The sequence below is a fragment of the Myotis brandtii genome, unplaced genomic scaffold, assembly GCF_000412655.1.
Source record: "Myotis brandtii unplaced genomic scaffold, ASM41265v1 scaffold17, whole genome shotgun sequence".
In the NCBI taxonomy this organism is placed as follows: Eukaryota; Metazoa; Chordata; class Mammalia; order Chiroptera; family Vespertilionidae; genus Myotis; species Myotis brandtii.
Window position 1 is genome coordinate 1,452,611 of NW_005356259.1, and position 6,430 is coordinate 1,459,040.

Here is a 6,430-nt window from a genome sequence, read left to right on the forward strand (position 1 = left end):
ATTATAAAGGATACAGTTCAGTAACAGCCAAGTAGAAGAGATGCATAGAGCGAAGTATTGGGTGGTGAGGCACTCAAAGCTCCCATGCTCTCTCTGGCACACCAATCTCCCAGCACCTTAATGCTTCACTAGTCTGGATGTTCCAACCTTGTTCAAGGGCTTTTATAGGGCTCAACCTCTAGCAGGTCAGGGCTAGGGCTGCAAGTTCCCACTTTCTCATCACTTGGTCTTTCTGGTCACCAGCCTCATATTGACAATATACAGGGGCCCTACCCTAAATGGGCCAGCTATGATCTAAAGGGGCTTATTATGAATAACAAAAGACACCCTATTACTCAGGTAATTCCAAAGGTTTTAGAAGCACTGGGCCAAGAACTGGGAAATATAAGTCAAATATACCTCTTGTTATACCTCAGGGACATCTACCCTAACCCAGTGGTTGGCAAACTGCAGCTTGCGAGCCACACATGGCTCTTTGACCTCTTGAGTGTGGCTCTTCCACAAAATACCATGTGTGGGGGCGCACGTACAGTGCAATTGAAACTTTGGGGCCCATGCGCAGTAGTCGGTTTTCGGCCTGGGCGAGTCTATTTTGAAGAAGTGCTGTTGATATTTGGCTCTGTTGACTAATGACTTTGCCGACCACTGCCCTAGCCTATTTCACAAAGTGGTTTTAATCCTCACTGCTGGATATGTTTTTATTGATTTGAGAGAGAGAGAAAGGGAGAGAGAGAGAGAGAGAGAGAGAGAGAGAGAGAGACGTTGATCAATTGCCTCCTGGCGCCTCAACTGGGATCAAACCTGCAACCTAGGTATGGACCCAGACTGGGGAATTGAACCCACAACTTTTTGATATATGGGATGATGCTCCAACCAACTGAGCCACACTGATCAGGGCTCACAGGGTGTTTATTTTATTTTATTATTTTTTTTAATATTGATTTGGGCCCCGGCCAGATGGCTCAGTTGGTTGGATATCATCCTGTATACCACAAAGGCTACAGGTTCAATTCCAGGTCAGGGTACATACCTATGTTTTGGGTTTGATTTTCAGTTGGGGGACATACCTAGGTTGTGGGTTCAATCCCAGTTGAGATACCAGGAGGCAACCAATCGATGTTTCTCTTTCACATGCATGTATCTCTCTCCTCTGTCTCTCTCTCCCTTCTTCTCTCTAAAATCATTTAACATATCCTCAGGTGGGGATTTAAAAAAAAAAAAGATTTGGCTGGTCCGAGTGCAGTGGTGCTTTACAACTAATTGATCACAGCCAGTTACAGATTTCTTTGATCCTTCTCCACTCCCACTGCTTCACTTGACTAGCCTTAAAAAAAAAAAAAAAAAAAGATTTGTGCCCTGGCTGGTGTGGTTCAGTGGCTGGAGTGTCAGCCCCAGCACCGAAGGGTCGTGGGTTCGATTCCCGGTCAAGGGCACATATGTGGGTTGCAGGTTCAGTCCATGGCTCCAGTCAGATCTGGTGCACATGCTGTAGACAACCAATTGATGTATCTCTCTCACATCAATGTTTCTCTTCCCTACCCCACTCTCTCTGAAGATCAATGGAAAAATATACTCAGGTGAGGATTAACAACAACAACAAAAAATAGATTTGAGCCCTGGCTTGGTAGCTCAGTTGTTAGAGCATCATCCCCATATGCCACATTTTCGGGTTCAATCTCTGGTTGATGTGCCAGACACAAGGCTGCCCTAGTCCACAAGTAAACCCTCTGCCACTATGGTGTTGGATCTATTCTTGTATCAATTCATTTAAGTGGACTATGAGGAGAGAAAGCAGTCTTGCAGGGCAATAGAAGCAACCTATGGACACTGAGGCCTGTTTATTTACAGCTGCCCAGTGGAATGTATGCTGGGTTACTGAGTATCTCCCAGGTAGGACTGACCCAACTTACATTACCATTTCACATTAGTTCAAAAGAAGAAATTTAAACTTTTTATTCTTTTTAAAAAATATGTTTTTTATTGATTTTTTACAGAGAGGAAGGGAGAAGGATAGAGAGTTAGAAACATCGATCAGCTGCCCCCTGCACACCCCCTATTGGGGATGTGTCTGCAACCAAGGTACATGCCCTTGACTGGAATCAAACCTGGGACCCTTCAGTCCGCAGACCGGCGCTCTATCCACTGAGCCAAACCGGTTAGCGCTAAACTTTTTATTCTTATTATTTATTCAACATCACCTACTATGTGCCAGGTACTAATAGATGAATTAAGGACACAAAGTATGTCCTCAAGCAACAGAGTCTAGTTTTCTTTAGCATTGCAACATAAACACTTAAAAGTAGAGGTTATATTACAATAGTGTAATGTGATAGCGACTTTAACCTACATTTTAAAAGTTCTGAGAATCAGGTGTGAGATCCTGGGAATACCTTAAAATCAATGTAATTATTGTTACAGCCACTCTGGGAAGCTTTTTGGCAGTATCTGCTAAAACTGAACACACACATACCCTATAACTTAGCAATTGCTTTATTAGGTATATAATATTCACCAAAAGGCACGAACAAGAACATTCATAGCAGCACTAGTCATGATAGCCCAAACTGAAGACAACCCAATCACCCATTACTGGTAGAATCATGTATCTATTACAGTCTAGAGAGAAACAGAATTTTTTTTTACTTTTTTAGTGCTGTTAGATCGGTTACTAAAAGCAAGCGCATATACATATACCCTCATTTGGTTGAATAGGTATTAGAGAACTAAAAAAGGGTTAAGGGGACACTGAAGTAATAGGCCTGGGGAACAAAGTAAAGAAGTGGGTTTATGGGACCTCAGAAGTGTAGAGGAGGGAGGTAGGCCCCATATGTCTGAGGAGTAGTACTGTCTGGCATTGACTATCCTTTTAAGGGGACACCTGAGGCTGGTTTGAGCAGCACGATAAAACCTGAGACTGGAACAAACTGCTGCTGTAAAGGGCCTATGCTGAAGTGATGGTACTGCCAGCAGGAAGGAACAAGTCCCTTCTCACTTCCCCAGTCTTCAGGTCTCTGTCTAGTGCCCCCAACTGGCAGAACTAATTGGAGAAATGTTAGCTGGATCACACAGCTCCCTCATTACAAAGCTGAGAATAAAAGTGTAAATTTGGGGTTAAGAGACAATAGTTTAATAAATGGAGTCAGTGGGTTAAAATAAAGTGGTATATTAATACAATGGAATACTATACAACAAGTAAAAACATTACTATACTCAGCACCTTGCTCAGTCTCACTAATATCGAGCAAAAGTAGCCAGATGCCAAAGAGTACCTAGTGTATGATTCATTCCCACAGAACTCAAAGCCATGAAGCACTAATCAGCTGAGTCAGAACAGGAGTTACTTTGTGGGAGTAGTGACTGAGGATGGACCAGGTGGGGCTTTTGAGATACTGATAAGATATAATATTTTATTTATCTATTTACTTATTTATTTTTAAAATATATTTTTATTGATTTCAGAGAGGAAGGGAGAGAGAGAGAGAGATAGATAGATAGAAACATCAATGATGAGAGAGAATCATTGATTGGCTGCCTCCTGCACACCCCCTACTGGGGATCAAGCCTGCAATCCAGGCATATGCCCTGACTGTGACCTCCTGCTTCATAGGTCAATGTTCAACCACTGAGCCATGCCGGCCGGGCAAGGTTTGATATTTTAAAACACAGCTGTCTTTCCTTTATTATTGTATCCTGATGATTTATGCATGTTTCTACATAAATATTATATAACAATAAAGATGTTAAAAAATAAATACAATTAAACTCTTTAATAAAGATTATAAGGCTGATTTTAAAAGGTAAAGCATATTTTATCTCCATATGTAAGGCCTATACCTACCTGAAAGTTACAAATATACATTTTTGAAGAGCCGATTTGAATTATGCTAGAACAGAATACATGTGGAACTGTGAGCAAAATTGTATTCAGTGGCAGTTAGTACATTTATAGTGTCACCACCTTGACCTCTATCTAGCTCCAAAACATTTTCCTAACTACAAAATAAAACTCTATGCCCATTAAACAGTTGCTCCTCACTTCTTCCCCAGACATTGGCCACCAGCAATTTGCTTTCTATGGATTTGCTTATTCTGGATGTTTCATATAAACAGACTCCTACAATATGTGGCCTGGCTTCTTTCACTTGGCATAATGTTTATTTTTTATTCTTATTGATTTTTTAGAGAGAGAGAGATCAATCATTATTCCACCCATCTATGTGTTCACTGATTGACTCTTGTATGTGCCTTGACTGAGATGAATCAAACCTACAACCTTGCACATCAAGATGACACCCCAACCAAGGGATCTACCTGGCCAGGGTCATCACTTGGCATAATATTTTTGAGGTTCATCTACGTTGTGGCTTGTATCAGTACATCATTCCTTTTTATGGCTGAAAAATATTTCATTGTATGTCTCTATCATTCATGCACTCATGGATATTTGGGTTGCTTCTAACCTTTTGGCTACTGTAATTCATGCTACTCCAGAAATTTGTGTACAAGGATTTGTCTGAGTACCTGTTTTCAATTCTTTTGGATATATACCTGGGAGTGGAATTGCTGATAATTCTATGGTTAGCTTCCTGAGGAACCTGAAACTATTTTTCCACAGTGATTTTCCAAAGTGATTGCACCATTTACCTTCCCACCAGCAATATACGAGAGTCCCCAAATCTCTACATCCTTGCCATCACTTATTTTCCATTAAAAACATTATAGTCATCCTAGAAGATGTGAAGTGATATTTCATGTGGTTGTACTTTTCTCTAATGATGTTGAGCATATTGTCATGCCCTTGTTGGCCATTTATATATTTTCTTTGGAGAAATGTCTATTTCTTGAGTCTCTTGTCCATTTTTTTTTTTACACAGATTACTTTTTAAATACAAAGGAAAAAAGGTGCCTTCACCATGAAATGATTAAATGTAACATCACTGATAATGAACAAACTGACATGATACCCGTCCTGACGCAATGTAGCAAGAAAGACACGGTATCATCTACATGTGTAGTGTACCCGATACAATGATTTAATTTGAATCTAATGGGGAACAAACTGAGGAACATTCTGCAAAACAGTAGAATTGGATTTTTCAAGGTAGTTGATGTTATAATAGAAAAAAACAAAACTAGTAATTATTCTAGACTAAAGGAGTTTTAAAATACATGACTACTAAATGCAATGCATGATCCTTGATTATATCCTGAATTGGAAAAAAAAGTCAGCTAAAAGGAACATTTTGAAAATTTGAATATGGCCTCAGTATATTATAGATAATAGTATTGTATTAATATTACATTTTCTTGGAGTGATAATGGAATACTGATTATGTAGGAGAATCTTTGTTCTTAGGAGATACTTATTGAAATACAATATTTAGGGATAAAGGGTAATAATGTCTGCAAAAAAACTAAAATGATTTAGTAAAAACAAAACAACCCCTCACCCCTACATTTACACAGGGAAAGCACATGTGATGAAATGTTAAACTTTTGTGAATAGGGGGTTAATATGGGTATTCATTATATTTTTCTTGTAACTTTTCTGTAGGTTTGGTATTTTTGAAAATAAAATGTTGAGAAAGTAAAAATCTCTTCAAGTCTAATTAGTGCTTTCTGACTTGGTGGTTTTAGCATCTTTAGAATAAAGACTAGCTACTTTGATCAGTTAAGAATATAGTTGTGTAACCATAGTGAGAGTAAATGGTCAGGATGACTATCTTTCAAAAATATTATAATTATTTAAAGAAACAAGGGAACATTGCAGTTCAAATTTTGTCCTACTATCAACTTGATTCACACCTTTATTAGGAAGCATGATGTGTGAAAAGAGTTTGGGGTCAGGTAGGCCTAAATTTGAATCATAGCCGGGTAAACTGTTTAACCTCTTTAGGACTCAGTTTCTTTCTTTTCCTTTTTAAAAAAATATACTTTTTATTGATTTCAGGGAGGAAGGGAGAGGGAGAGAGAGAGAGAGAAACATCAATGAGAGAGAATCACTGGTCAGCGGGGAATCGAACCATGACCTCCCGGTTCATAGGTCCACGCTCAACCACTGAGCCAAGACAGCCAGGCAGGACTCCGTTTCTTCACTGTAAGATGGAGAAAATAACTACTTGTTGGTCTTGATAGTTGTACTCATGTATCTACTCAATTTATTTAATTCAGGTGCAAAAAGCTTCATTCTACTTTCCAGGCTATTGGCAACTTCTCCTTTCTTGAAATCCAAGCAATCTTGTGGGATATCGGTACTGGTGAGATGATAAGATGACTTCTCCAAGGTCACACCGCTAGTGAAGGACCCGGGCCTCCTGGCTCTGGGACCGGTGACCTTTGCACACCCGCCAGAAGGGAAGAAGCGGCGCTCATGGGGATGCAAGGATGCAGAGGAGCCAAGGGGGAGAAGAGGCCGCGCGAGGAGCAGTGG

General features: G+C 39.8%; 1 long non-coding RNA gene across 1 annotated transcript in view; it reads right to left on the reverse strand.

Moving 5' to 3' along the window:
- Positions 1 to 1,215: 1,215 nt before the first annotated feature.
- LOC106725523 overlaps positions 1,216 to 6,430 on the reverse strand; it is a 22,250-nt gene continuing 17,035 nt past the window's right edge. Inside the window, exon 3 of the long non-coding RNA XR_001361405.1 lies at positions 1,216 to 1,324. This is a non-coding gene — a long non-coding RNA (uncharacterized LOC106725523). The remainder of the gene's footprint in view (positions 1,325 to 6,430) is intronic.